The 15,432-nt window shown below is 44.2% G+C and overlaps 1 pseudogene; it reads left to right on the top strand.

Annotated features, from left to right (window-relative positions):
• LOC101541810 (kinesin-like protein KIF23) overlaps nucleotides 1-3,934 on the top strand; it is a 97,364-nt pseudogene extending 93,430 nt beyond the window's left edge.
• Nucleotides 3,935-15,432: the final 11,498 nt, after the last annotated feature.

The following is a 15,432-nucleotide window of genomic DNA, read 5'->3' as shown; positions in this document are numbered from 1 at the left end:
ACCATCATTACTTTTCATTCATTCATTTGTTATATTGAATGCATTTTAAATGTCAGGTATTCTACTTTGTGCTGGGAATATATTGGTGAATAAAGATAGTTCTAGCGTTTAGAGAAATTTACACTGTACCATCTAGAGCTGAGTTCCTGAAAATATGACCCATAAAAATCAAGTGCATTGTCACCTATAAAAAATGTAAATTCTTGGGCATGATTGTACAGAAAGTTGAGCCCTTGCCTTTCTTGTAGCCAAACGTATTTCAATCCTGGTGTTGCATATCTTCCCTCAAGCACCTTCAGGAGTGATCCACCCAAAAAAATTAAAAGAAGATGAGAAAACTTCCAGATCTGGTACAAGTGGTAGGGTACCAAAAGTCTGTACTTTCAATAGACTTTTAGATTATTACTATATTCTTTTAAAGGCTGATGGGCTGGAGAGATAGTACAAAGGTTAAGACACTTGTCTTGGGGCTGGAGAGATAGCACAGCGGGTAGGGCGTTTGCCTTGCACGCGGCCGACCCGGGTTCAAATCCCAGCATCCCATATGGTCCCCTGAGCACGGCCGGGGTGATTCCTGAGTGCAGAGCCAGGGGTATCCCCTGTGCATCGCCAGGTGTGACCCAAAAAGAAAAAAAAAAAAAAAGACACTTGTCTTGCATGTGGCTGACCCCGATTAATCCCTGACACTACATGGGGGCAACTCAGCACAGAGCAGTGTGGTCCCAAAATAAACAAATTTTGTTTTGTTTGTTTTGTTAAACCATTGTGGATTTTCTTTATAAGGCATGAGTTGGGAGTCACTTTTGACTTAAAAGATCAGCATCAGGGGCTGAAGCGATAGCACAGCACGTAAGGCGTTGGCCTTGCACGCTGCCAACCCGGGTTCGATTATCAGCATCCCATATGGTCTTCAGAGCACCGCCAGGGGAGTTCCTGAGTGCAAGAGCCAGAAGTAAACCCTGTGCATCACCAGGTGTGACACAAAAAGGGCTGGTGATATAGCACAGCGGGTAGGGAGTTTGCCTTGCACATGGCCGACCCAGGGTTCGATTCCTTCTCTCCTCTCGGAGAGCCCAGCAAGCTACTGAGAGTATCTCACCAATGCAGCAGAGCCTGGCAAGCTACCCATGGCGTATTTGATATGCCAAAAACAGTAACAAGAAATCTCACAATGGAGACATTACTGGTGCCCACTTGAGCAAATTGATGAGCAATGGAATGACAGTGATACAATGCTCCACCCTCCTGTTTCCCACCATGAGAAGCTGTTGAAGCTGACAGACATGTTCAACACTGTGAGTAGATACGGCACAATTAAGGAGTACATGAGAACAGAGACCCAGATACTTCACATGACCAATCAGCAGCCCCCTTAAATGATAGAGTCAAGTGACAATTTGTTATTCTTTTCTGGCCTGGAAATGATGTTTGCTTTCCTCTGGTCTAAATTTGTTTTTGTTAGGGGACTATCCTGACCTTGGGGTTTCTGTTAGGGGGTCAATTTCCCACAACCTAGTATTTATTACCAAAGTTTCCTACAGTGTCTACGAATCCATAGATATTTTGGTTAAAGTATCACTATTTTTCCTGGAATTTATTTTCATGTACTTCCCTACCATGAGTCACAGCTTCTCAAGAAAATAATTAACAGAAGAGAAAACCTTTTCTTTTGAAATTTATTTTTAGTTGTGTTTTAGGCTCACACCCATTGGTGCTCAGGGCTGACTCCTGGCACTGTGCTCAGGGATCCCTCCTGTGGGATCATGGGACCCCATGGGGCATTGGGACACGAGGCCAGCACCCTCCCACTAACTTTTAGCTCTGCTCAATCAAAGAGAAGTGTCAGAGTCAGAGGGAGCTTCCATTTCCCCTAAGATCTGAAGGGGCGTGTCCAGCCACCGCAGTGTTAGCTTCCATGGCAGATACACTTGGAGTCCCGGAGCTGTCACAGGTGTGTAGGATGAGGGGGAGTGGTATTATGGGGAATGTCCGCAGGCCAACCCACCCCTGGCTGCCTTTCATTCCTTAGGATAGTTATGGAGGTAGGGACAAAGTGTCAGTTTCCCTCATCTTAGGGACAAGAAGGCAGGGTTCTATATTTCTTGTTTAAAAAACTTTCTATTGTTGTTTATTGAGCTTCATCCATCAATATTCAGGGGACACTCCTGGCTCTGCTCTCAGGGATCTCCTGGAGGTGCTCAGGGGATCCTATGGGATGCTAGGGCTCTATCCGTGTCAGCTGCATGAAAGGCAAACACACTCTCAATGATTCCCCTCCTGTCCTGTGTGGGGGATGGGAGAGGACTGTATGCATTCTTCACGAGGTTGTGACTCAAAAGCATTTAGTTGAGCCTTTTGGTTTTTATTGGTGTACAACATTCCATAATCTAAGACTTAGCTAGGCTTGGATGTAAACATTGTTTGTCTGTTACTGTTACTTTAACTATGTTTTTTGTATATTTCCCGTGCCTCTAGTAGGTAATGGGGCTCCTGGGAGATGTGGAGTTTTAAGAGAACCTGGGGAGGGACGGAAGAATTAGGGCAGTGCTGGACCACAGAGGGTCCTGCAACCAAGTGTGCAAACTTAGCAGGAAGTAGCCTGAGCAATTCCAGAGTATGTTGGCTACCCTCCTTTATTGATTTACTTAATTTTTAGGGGTTTTTTGGGGGGGTAACAACTGGCAATACTTGCAGTGCTCGGGGATGTCAGGAATCAAACCTGGGTTGGCCATCTACAGACAAGTACCTCACCTGCTGTAGTATCTCTCAAGCCCCTTTGCTTTGGATATTAACCTTAAGTCCTTTGGGCTTCATCACTAGTAGCCCCTTTTGCTTCCCCCAGAGAAACTTGCAGTGCTCTCGCGAGCATCCCTAATCCCCCGAGTTTATCTTTGACCTTTCCTTGTGCTTTGCCTCTCACTGTTACTTTCCCCAAGTCTGCCTTGGTTACTTATAAGTCAAAACTTTCTGGTAATTCTGGACTTTGTATTTGTAGTGAATTGCCTGCTTTTCTGTGGTTGTTTCTTATGGTATACAGTGTGGGGCCGGCACTGAGCCCATGCCAGCAGTCCAGTACCAGACTATAGCTCTGGCCTGAATATTTACTTATTTTCAGTTGGAGGTCCGACCCGGCAATATTCAGGAGTTACTCCTGGCCCTGTGCTCATTGATGATTCCATGCAAGGCATAGGAACCATTTGGTGATGAGGATTGAATCTGGGTCAGCTGCATGACAGATAGGAAAGCCATGCTCTTGCTATCTTTATGGGTAAAATGGTTTTACTCTGGGGAAAGTCTAGAAAGTTATTAAATTAGATATTCTTTATTCCTATTGAGTATATTACTCACTTTTTAATTTTCGTTTTTTGTTTGGGGGGCAATGTTCTTGGCTTACTGCTGACTCTACTCAGGAATCACTCCTGGTGGGCTTGGGGGACCCTGTGGGATGCAGGGAATCAAACCAGGGTCAGCTACGAGCAAGGCAAGTGCCCTCCCCTCTGTTCTCTTGCTCTCGCCCCAGGACCTAATTTTCATTTATTCTACTAGATTTCCATTTAATATTATAGCATTATTTGTTACAGTGGACCCAAGAGTACTGAGGGAGAACATAGCATGTCAGCTGCTTGCCTTGACTTCCCTAAGAGCGATGGGCAGCCTGGATCCCAATCGCTTCTGCATCCCCGGAGAGGAAAGAGCATCTGACGGTGTCTCCTCTTGTGTGTCTTCTTGTACCCAATGGTGCAGCCAGTCAGGGTTTTCTTGCTCCAACGCAGGGACTTGGAGTCAAGGGCCCTGGGGCATGTGCTCCCGTCTGGTACTCACAACTCTGACTTTTTCTCTAGGTCTTCGCACGGAGCCTCCTGCGGATCCTGGGGAACTACAGGGTCTGGAGATGTTGGTGACACGCTTTCTGACACACTGTCACCAGGTATAGGAGAGTGACATGATGACACCATGCAGTGACAGGGGAGCACAGGCTTCCAGGGCCATCTCTCTCTGGGAGAGTCAGGAAGGAGATGTGTGATGTGGCTGCTGGTCGGTGATAAGTTTTGGGGTATAGGACTGCACGTCAGTGTGACTGATCAATTACAGAGGCAAAGCATTTTGTTTAGAGGCAATTCTCTTGTGGGGAATAATTCAAGGAGATGCTCTGTTTCCCAGGGACTTCTATAATGCATTTCTCTTTCCCTTTGTACATAGGAAACAATTAAGCTTATTTCTTACTAATACTTGCAATTTTCTGGCCAAACACAAAAAGAGATATAGATTCCAAAACTTAGTTCTCTGGGCTCTGAGGGCAAGCCCGCTGGGCTTTACCGTAAATCCCAGTCTTGGTCCTCAGGCCTTTCCAGCTTGTCCTTCCCCACGGGCTCCTGTCTCTTAAGTCATAACAGCTTGCATCAAGGCCATCCTTTTGAGCTATCTAGATTGTCCCATTTTTATGGCAGGGTAGCTTTGTCACTCTCTCCGGATCCATTCCAGTTTCACTGCAGGAACTCCCTTTGTGGGGTGGTCGGAACTATGGCAACCAAAGCCTGAGTCAAGTAATTATGACCGATACCCAGGAGTAGATATATTTCAGAGTCAATCAACTCCCAAGTATTCGGAGCACAGCATTACCGGTCTTTCTGTGCTTAAGCAAAGAACACTGCTCTGTAGTAAAATATAAAAAGGCTATAGGGGAAATAGAAAGCAAGTAATTAACTTCAAATACAAAGTTGAGGATCACAAGAAACAGGTCGGGATTAGGGGTGCTCAAGAGAACTGTAAGCTTTTGCGCAGGGGGGGCATTCACTGATGAAGCCTAAAACACTAAGGGTTAATATCCAGCAAAAACCTAATGAAATTCTGTTATTTTTCACACCAGTGAAACACTGTGATTTTTCCTTCGATGGATAGTAAACACAAGTGATAATTGTTTAAAAGAACTACTTTTTGGTTCCTAGTGATAATGCAGTGAGAAGGGCATTTGCTTTTGCAGGGCATGGAAACCTGGGCTCCATCCCCAACATCCCACATGATCCCCAGAGCCCCACCAGGAGTCATCCCTCAACACTGCTTGGTGTGTCCACCCCCAAATGAGTACAAACAAGAAAACACATAAGAAAAATATCTCATTGATCCCAAGAGTAATGTGCTTATGCTGAGATGTTTTAAATGGTCTCAGTGGCCCATCTAGATGAATCATGCCTGTGTTAGGGTGCGGATCTAAATCTCCATCCATCATCCTTTTTACTTAGAATACACACTTACATTCCTTCCTTGTTGTCATATCTCTCCGGTTTTAACCTTATTTTTATTGAACTTAATATAGTTAGATCTACCAAGAAATTTGGAAACAAGTTGCTAATCATTATTTCAATTATCATGACTAAGCTGTACTCTGCAGTAATCTTGTAAAAGCATTACATCAGTTCCATAGATATTCAAAAGGTTCATAATTAAAGATCTTATAACATAGGATCCCAAATTCTTAAAATACTCACAAGATTTATATATTTCATTAACCTACATATTCCTTCAACCTTTGCCCACTTCATCACTTCCAGTGGACTGCATTTTTGTATTTCATTTTCTTTTAAATGACTCTAACCTCAGTTTTTACTCTCTTTCCAGTACACAACTCAAATAGTCACATATGCAGTTTAAGCTTGTATTTTTAAACAATCCTTTAAAATCACAAAAATATAGAGAAAGGGAACAAAATTTTAAATCATCTATATTTGTCTTAGTATGAAGGTCAAATATTCCTTTTCATAATTTTTGAGACAAAATTCTTCTGCCAGAATGCTTTAAAACTTAAATTCTTTCTTGCCACAAATACATATATATATATATACATATATATACATATTTTGGATATTCCCAATTCATAAAGCATTCAAAACTTTTAGCACTTAGATATTAACTTCCTAACTTCAAGACTGGAATCAGCATAATATTGTGATATGTCACCATTCTCAGATCTCACTTGCCTCAGCTGAGAAGGGGGAGGGGAAGGGGGCAGCCGCTTGGATTCACATGAAAGCTTAATATCTTTCATTCACATGAAAACCTTAATATTACATGATAGGATAAAAGTTTTGCAACCAATTTTATAACTTTAGAAACTCACATTTTAAACTCATTACTCTTTAAACTTGTTTTAGTATACCACAATAATTTCTACTCACATTCTGATAATACAGTACAAATACAAACAAATGTATATACATTAACACACTAGCATAACAAAACCCTTAAACCATCATTTTTTAAAATTTTTTTATTGAGTCACCATGTGGAAAGTTACAAAGTTTCTAGGTTTAAGTCTCAGTTATACAATGCTCGAACACCCATCCCTTCACCAGTGCACATATTCCACCACCAAGAATCCCAGTATAGCTCCACCCCGCACCCCCACACCCCTAGCCCCCCCCATGACCCTAGCCCCCCCCACCCTTAGCCCCCCCGCCTGTGTAACTAATAAATTTCACTTTACTTTCACTTTGATTGCATTCAATATTTCAACAAAACTCACTATTATTGTTTGGAGAGTCTTTCCCCTAAAGTCAGACCTGCTTAAAAGGAAGCATTAGATAATTTGTTTTCCATTGCTGAGAATGAAGAGGTATGAGGTCGAGTGACCACACTTAGAGGCCTCTCAGTTTTGCGTTTCTGTATTTTAGTATTTTAGTAACTAAGTCCAGAGAGATATCTGCCAGAAATTGCATCATTGCCAACTTGTACTTCTCAGTTACATTATATTCCACATATGAGTGCAATCTTTCTATGTCTGTCTCTTTCTTTCTGACTCATTTCACTCAACATGATACTTTCCATGTTGATCCATTTATATGCAAATTTCATGACTTCATGTTTTCTGACGGCTACATAGTATTCCATTGTGTAGATGTACCAGAATTTCTTTAACCAGTCATCTGTTTTGGGGCACTCTGGTTTTTTCCAGATTCTGGCTATTGTAAACAGTGCTGCAATGAACATAGAAATACAGATGCCATCTCTACTTTACCTTTTTGCCTCTCCGGGATATATTCCCAGGAGTGGTATTGCTGGGTCAAATGGAAGCTCAATTTCTAATTTTTTGAGAATCGTCCATATTGTTTTCCAAAAGGGCTGAACCAGTTGGCATTCCCACCAGCAGTGAAGAAGAGTCCCTTTCTCCCCGCATCCATGCCAACACCAGTTGTTTTTGTTTTTTGGGATGTGGGCCAGTCTCTGTTTAAACCATCATTTTTTATGAAGCATAGGAAAAACTTCTTTGGCTTAAGTTCAATGGTTCTTATACCTTAGTTATTTCAAATCATGAGCTTTCTAACTTTAACAATTCCACAATACAAACATGCTTTTAGACACAGAAAGAGCCCTTTAGTTTTTTTTCTATTTTTTTATTAGTTTATTTTTAATTAGAGAGTCATCGTGAGGGTACAGTTACAGATCCATACATCTTTGTGCTCATGTTTCCCCCATACAAAGTTCGATAACCCATCCCTTCACCAGTGCCCATTCTCCACCACCAGTAAACCCAACATCCCTTCCCCCCTCCCCAGTCCCGTCTCCCCCCACCCCACCCTTTCTATTTTTTTCTTAACCAAACTTTGATATTAGCATAGAAAAAAATACTTGGACTGTCAATGTTTATGGAAACATAAGAAAACTATTTATTTTGATGGCTTCTGTACCTCTGTTGATTGTAAAACAGCTAAACTCCTCATTAAAATTGGCTGAGGCTTATAAGATAAAGCCTTATATCCTCTGAATTCTTATTTCACTTTAGTTTTAGGCACTACTTCTGCAGCTCTTCCTAGATAGTACAGATTCTGAATTTCAGAAGAATTACAACTGTTAATAGCCACCAATATTCTTCAATAAGAAATCTAGATTGAGTATTTTGCTTTCTTTCTAGGCTCAACATTCTGATAAGAAATCTTTGCTTAAACCTGGTCTAATAAGTTCCAAAATCACGTAGATCCTTTAAATTGCTGAACTGCTTATCACTCTGATCTCTCATGATGATCCTGCTTTCCCCAGGCCTAATTTTTACTACTGATTTTCACTCTGGCTCCAGCACTCAAGTGTTCCACGTAGAGAGACAGACAGACAGACAATGAACTGACTACAAACACCACTACATGTGCACACATCTGCAGTTGATCCACCCATCTGACCCTTCAAAAATGGCAGGGAATAAAAACTGATAGACTGAGAAAGGAAGGAACAAGTCCCCAGGGCAAAGTTAAGCCCTGTCTGCTGATTGGTAACATTGCTCTCCGTTTCTCTGCCTGACCAGCCAGTTACCTGTTTGTAAAAACGGGTCAAGAAAGCGCTTTTGTTGACGTAAGCCAGCAAAACAATCCATTACAAAGTTGTTGAAACCTAAGTTGTCAGAAGTTACCATTTTAAGGTCAAGACTACTTCTGAGGCAGGGAGCTAGTATCTTCTTATCAACCATGTGGATAGACCACCTTAGCGACACACTTTTTCATTCCTGATATTATTAGACACTCAACCACATGATCTTGCATTTCCTGCCTTCTCTGCTCTGATAATAATAAGCAGAACTAAGAGAAAGATAATGAGACAAATACACACACACTAAGGGCACACGCACAAATCACACTCCTGCACTCGCTTGGTCCAGTCCTTTCACACGGATGCGCACCCCACTCACCATGTTCACACTGATACTCCCGAACCTGCCCAACGGGCGTCCATATGGTCCGAATGTTCAGTGGAGTCAGCCTTTCAAATCTACACCTGGCGCCAGGATTCCAAAACCAAATGAGGACCCAAAGACAGTTTGTCCTCCCAATCAGGGTTGGCCCCTTCCCTGCCGCGGTCCAAATGGGGACACCGTCTCCCCAAAACCAAATGGAACATTCCCCCAAATTTAAGGCCTTTTTCTGACCTGCTCTCTGGGCCTGTTTGCCATCGGGAGATCTCGCTGGGGCCTCCAAATGTTAGGGCGCGGATCGAGATCTCCCTATAACGACAAAGAGACTCCAGAGACTGCAAACAGCAAGCAGGGTTTATTGTAAGATTGGCTAGCCAGGGTCTAGCCGCCTACGCAGACACGCAGGTCCAGCAGGTTGGGCAAAAGACCCCGATCTTCTCCAAAGGAGATCTTATATAGGCCTTCCTCAGCCGTTACAGCAGAGCCCGTGCATTTCATAGCCAACAGATTTGTAATATTACAAACTTTCTTAACCAATCCATTTAAAAGGACATCACTCCTTAGCCTATGTTTTTAGAGATCAGTATTAGTGCCAATATTCAGGAATGTCCCAGTTCTGAGGGCAGTCCTGGGTTTTGTGATATGGGTCATGTGATATGGGTCTGGTTATCTGGTCTGCCCACCACCCTTCTTGCGACCCAGGGTGCCTGTATCCAAATTTCTTGCTCAGGGACAGATAGACAAGTTATTCTACAATGCGGGCTCCTATAAAAAAGAGTCTTAAGAAAGCTAAATAGATTCCTGTGGTCTGTCCTGGGCCAGTTCCTCACAGCCTGGGCCTGCTCGAGGAAGTCGTGCTATGTCCAGCCTTCCACACAGTCGCAGACAGTGACTTACAGGCTCAGAGAGAAGATCATCAGCAAGTCCCCGGTAAGGAACAGAGGACTCCTTTTTGCAGTGCCCTCAAATCCCAGACAAGCCCCCAAAAGTTGTGGAGTCATGATAAAAAGTTCCTACATGAAAATAAATACATTTCAAATAAATAAATAAAATATTTTATTATTATTAAAATAAAATGTAGAGGAGTGTATTCACACCAGCTGGCAGGCTGTCCTGTCAGGCAAGGGCTGAAGCATCACAGCACTAGCACAGGCTTTTGTTTAGGATAAATCATGTCTTGGCCTCCCTGTCAATTTTAAACACCCACAAAATTAGTTTTAACTCAGAACACCTATAGCCTGCACCCAGTAAATCTACATAAGCACAGTTAAGCAAGCATTGTAATGGAAGTGAGAAATATTGATTACACGAAGCAATCATCTATTGATCTCTAATCACCTCCCTTTGGCAGGCCCTAGTCTTTTGTTCCTATTTGCACTCTGTGACGGGTTGGTGCCCTCGTGGAACAGTTACAAGAAATTCTGTATACTTATGAAATAACTCAGGGAACTAAAATTAAACTCTAAACTAACCTATCCTTATGCTCTTACTATAACAAACATCAAATTATCATAGTCAAATAATAGTTAATATTTCTGAAAAAGAGACTTTCTCACACACCTTCTGTATAATTGCTCTTGCCAACTGGTTCAAATATTGAATAGTTTAATTTTCACTGGATCCTCTATCTACTGCCAAACTACTAAGAGTCTACTCAACTGTACAAAGTGTACAGTGGTGAAGGGACTTCTGTTTATATGTGTGATCCATGTTAAATCCCGGTCAGATTCACTGCACTTTCGACTCAAGCATTTAAGAGTTGCTGAACACAGAGATAGGAGTAACTTGAGAGCACCAATGGTTATGAACACACACACAGAGGAATATTGCTTACACGTATAATACTTTCCCACTCATTACCAATCCCCGAGTTCTTTTCTGGGCCACATGATTCACTTAGTTTCTAGTCCACTCCTGCAATTGTGAGAACATGAACAGTTGAAATTACACCAGGAACTGGAAGTTCGGTGCAATGTACACAATCACAAGGCTCAGAGAGATGGTCCAGCGGGGAAGTAGCTGACCCAGGCTCCATCCTTAGCAACCCAGAGGGTTCCCTGTGCTCAGTGGAGTGGTGCCTGAGCACAGCCAGGAATAAGTCCTCAGCACTACTGGACATGACCTCCCAAATGAATCAATAAACACAAAACATTATAAATATCTGAATATTATCACTCTGTGATTTCTGTGTGATAATTGCAGGGGCGGGAGGTCGGTAGGGCAGGGCTGAGACATGGTCCTTGCAGTTGTTTATAAAGGAATTTTGTAAATTTTATTCCCTGAGTGAAAAAAATGAAAACTTTCTCTTCCATATGCCATCTTTTCAGCCCCTCACTCCCATCTGTCCCGGACCCCGTGACCCCCAGATGTCTGCGTCACCTGATTCAACCCCAGAAAGGTAAAAAACGTCAATATTCCTAACTTGAAATACTAGGAGCCTGCCCCTTTAAGGTTCTGACCGGAAGTGCAGTGACGTCACGGAATCCAGGCCCTTTTCCTAGGTGTCTTCCTAGTTAGGAGCTGGAATGAGTTTCCACCGCTGTCGCTGCCAAGGTGAGGAGCAGGAGAGCCCAGGGATCAGGGCAGGGTTTCCTCTCTGGCCGCCTGGTGGTCGCTCAGCGCCCCAACCTCCGCGGTCCCAAATTGTGGGCAGCTGGGTCGCTCTGGTGAAGGTGGCCGGGAGTGGCGCCCCTTGTGGAAAGACGTCATTCATTCATCGGTGTTTGCCAAAGAGCACTTAATCAGAAAGGTGAGTAGGTGGGGGTCCGGTCCAGCGGGGAAGGCGCTGGCCTGGCACGACCAGGCTCCATCCCCGGACCCCGCTGGGCCCTGGATCGCCGCCAGGGGGCGCCCGAGCACCGCCCTGGCAGAGGAGGCACGTGGTCCCCAAGAGTCGGAGTTTGAACAGAGAAGCTCGTTTTCCAAGTTAGAAACAACGGAGAATAACCAGAGAGTTTTTCCTGTTTAATGTGTATGTCACTGTGTTCTAGGGCCGCAATCGGCCTGGCATTTTCTCATCAAAGGGTCCTGGGGGCAATTTTCTTAAAAAGAGATCTTTTTGGAGCCCCATCAAGTACTGTTCTGGGGACACTCCTGACTCTGCCAGGGTCTCTCCTGTTGGTAGTCAGGAGATCCTGTGAGATACCGGGGTACAATCCAGTCACGTGCATGCAAGGCAAACACCGTCCAAGTGTAAGAGCCTCCTGCCCTCCGATGGTTGGGGGTGGGGGCCCATTCTTCACGTGCCAGGGGCTCAAAAGGATTTGGCAGAGTATTTCGATTTTCACTTGTTTTAACACAGTCAGTGGATTCTGGGGGGTCCAGGAAGATGCAGAACTTTTAGAGAACCCAGTGTTTAGGTGGGGGTATGAATCAGGATGGGTTTACTCCTCCGGTCTCTGCACTAATGCATTACTCCTTACAGTGCTTAGGAACCTTTTGGGGTGCCGGTAATGAAACCTGAACACTTGCAAGACAAGCAGCCCACCGACTTTACTGTATCTTCAGTCCTTTTGTACATAAAAGTTTGAATTTATTATTATTATTTTAATTGCAATTATTGAACCACAGCCACAGCATACACTGCTCAGGATTACTTTTCTCCTTTTTTTTTCTTTTTTGGGTCAGACCCGGCCATACTCAGGGGTTGAGTCCTTGCTCTGCATTAAGGACTTCCTCCTGGCAGTGCTCAGGAATCATATGGGATGCCGGATATCAAACACAGGCCTGCCACATGCAAGGCAAACACCCTATCCACTGTACTAGCACTCCGGGCTGGGGCTTACTCTTGGATCTGAGTTCAGGCATCATTCCTGGAAGTGCTGTCGGGGAACCTTTGGGCTTTTGAAAACTGAACCCGACTTAGCTGCTTGAATGGAAAGTACCCTTCCAACTGCCCTATCTGTTAACCCTCTATGGTTTTATTTTACCCCAGAAAAAACTTCTGCTTCACCTTCAAAGTTTTGGAGCACCATCCCATCCCCACTGTCCATCTCTCCCAGGCTGGGGTGCCCCCTGCTGTTCTGGTGAGTACTTGCAGAAAGGGGGTTTCCAGGGACCAACTGCCACAGGTTTTAAATGTCTTACTCTAGGGGTCTGTGTAGTGGTAGAGCCAGGAGGGTGTTTGTCTTGTCTTGGCTGACCTGGCTTGGATCCCTGACAGCCAGTAGGGTCCCCTGGGGTCCTCTATCTGTGTCCCTCAAGTAAAAAAAATTCAAAATAAAGAGCTGGAGTGGTAGTTTGCCAGATAAAACATTTGTTTTCCATTTGATAGAACTGGGTTCTATTCCTGCTCCCCATAGAATCCTCTGAGGATGGCAGAAGTGGCACAGAAATCAGAAAACTGGCCCAAACCACACAGCCATTCCCCACATTCCCAAAGAAAAAGTCTTGCTCCAGGATTCCAGAATTTGTCTTGACACCTGAGCATTATTTGAATTTTTATTTTTTTGGTGGGTTGACTTATCACGACTGTTTCCTTTGGTTGTTGTTGGTGGTGGTGGTTTTGTTTTGTTGTTGGTTTTTTCCTTTTTCCTAAAAAATTGAGGTGGTCAGGGACTCTGCCGCTCTATCCATGTGTCTCTGGATGCAGGGGTGCCATGCCATGTCCCCACCGGTAAAGCAGCTCCTCAGCCCTTTGAGCTCCTCTCCCTGAGTCTATCTCACTACTCAGGGAGCAGATGGCTTGGGATTTGGGGCCACACCTGACAGTGCTTGAGGGCCTGTCCCTGTTCTGTGCTCAGGCTACCAGTGGACAGTGGGTAACAGGGAAGGCCCCAAGGGCTTCCTGCTGGCCGGCATCCAATCCAGCCTGGTGAACTCTCTCACTCCTACCTTATTTGGAAGTTTTTAGATTTAAACATTCTGGAATATACTCAACAAGAGTCTGTCAGGAGGAAAAGGAGTTGGAAGCTCTGAGCAAAATTCTGTGCTATCACCATGAAGCTTTTAGACCAAGTGTAATTTTCCTCTCCTTTCTTTTTTTTTTTTTTCTTTTTTGGATCATACCCAGAGATGTTCACAGGTTACTCCTGGCTTTGCACTCAAGAATTACTACTGGAATTGCTTGAGGGACCATATGGGATGCCAGGGGTCAAACCCGGGTTGGCCCTGTGCAAGGCAAACGCCCTACCGATATATTATCACTCTGGCTCCTCCTCTCCTTTTTCTTATCCAAAGTCACATACCAAAAAATGAGTAAAGTCTGTGGTCTCTGAGGAGCCGGCCTGTAAGCTCAGAGCTCTGCTGGGTGTGGTTGCAAAACAAATCAAACCTCTGAATTGAATGTTGAGAATATATCACTGGATTTCACATCTCTGCTATTGGCAGAAAAGTTCCTCTTTGTTTTAACTGGGCGTGTGGGTTGGGAGTGGAGATGGGGTCTGCCAAGCCAGCAGTGTTCAGGGATCACTCCTTGGGCCTTCAGGGTGTATAGTGAGTCTGTTGCATAATGGCAAGTGCCCTGCCCATTGGTCTCTCTTTCTGGCCCCTGCTAGCAAGTCAAACCTTTGAATTTGCAGCCTGTGCTTCCATCTCAGGGTGATATCGGGAGCTTCAAGGTGCCAACAGCCCTGCCATGGCCTCTACCAGCTGAGCCTCACCCCTACCCCCCTTCATGCCCATCTGTCTTCTTCTCACAAGGTTTATAGCATTTATATAGAATTAGAATTCCTGGGATCAGATATAGTCCAGTAGTACAGGCCCTGACCTTGCAAGCAGCCTTTGATGGGACAATCTCTGGAACAACGCAGTGTCCTCAAGTACCACAAGGAATAGGCCCAAAGTTGCCACTGTGGCTCCAACACCCAAACCTGTGCCCTCTAAAACTGACTGAGAGGCGTTGGTGCATAACTTACCTTTTTTTCTGTTTGACTTTGGGTCATACCTGCTAATTCCTGCTTCCAGTACCTAGCGAGGTCGCAAATATCCTAGCAGACTATAGGACTAGCCTCTAAATTTAGTGATTTATTTTTGGTTACAGTTCATGCCCGACGTTGCTGAGGCATTACTCCAAGCTCTGTGCTCATTGATACCTCTATGCACTGCTTGACGACCCTGTGGGATGATGGCAATTGAAACTCGGTTGGGCATGTGCCAGATAAGCACCCCATGGAATTTGCCATCTCTGGATATCATTAAAAAGCTTTTACACTGGTTAAAGTCCAAAAAGTGGTAAAATAAGATGTTCTTTGTTCTCCTAAGTACATAACTTTTTCAATTTATTTTACATTGTTAGTACATAGTAACAGAACTTTTTAAATAGGTTTTTTGTTTGTTTTTGAGTCTCAGCCAGCAGTGCTTCAGGATTACTTCTGACTCTGCACTCAGGAATCACTCGTGGTCGACTTGGGGAACGCTATGGGATGCAGGAATCAAACCAGAGTCAGCTGTGTGAAAAGCAAGTGCCATATCTGATGTGTTTTCACTCTGGTCCCAGAAACTAATTTTTATCTGTTCTGCTAGATTTCTGTTTAGATGCTATAAGATTTTCTGTTAGAGTGGACCCAATGGGGCTGAGAGACAGGACAACATATCCACCTCTTGCTTTTCCTTTCCTGACAGCGATGGCAGCCTGGATTTGAACCCGCTTCTGCATCCCCTAGAGAGGAAGGAGCATCTGACAGTATCAGGGCAGTCTTGAGCTGGTGCCCAAGAGTGCAGCCGGTCAGACGATTTCCAGTTCCAGTGCAGGGATTTTTGGTCAGGGCCATGTGGGTTGTGCTCCTCTCTGATGCTCTCAGCTCTGACTTCTCCAGGTC

This window comes from Sorex araneus, chromosome 8 (assembly GCF_027595985.1).
Source record: "Sorex araneus isolate mSorAra2 chromosome 8, mSorAra2.pri, whole genome shotgun sequence".
NCBI classification, from domain to species: Eukaryota; Metazoa; Chordata; class Mammalia; order Eulipotyphla; family Soricidae; genus Sorex; species Sorex araneus.
This window is presented reverse-complemented; position numbering and strand designations above follow the sequence as displayed.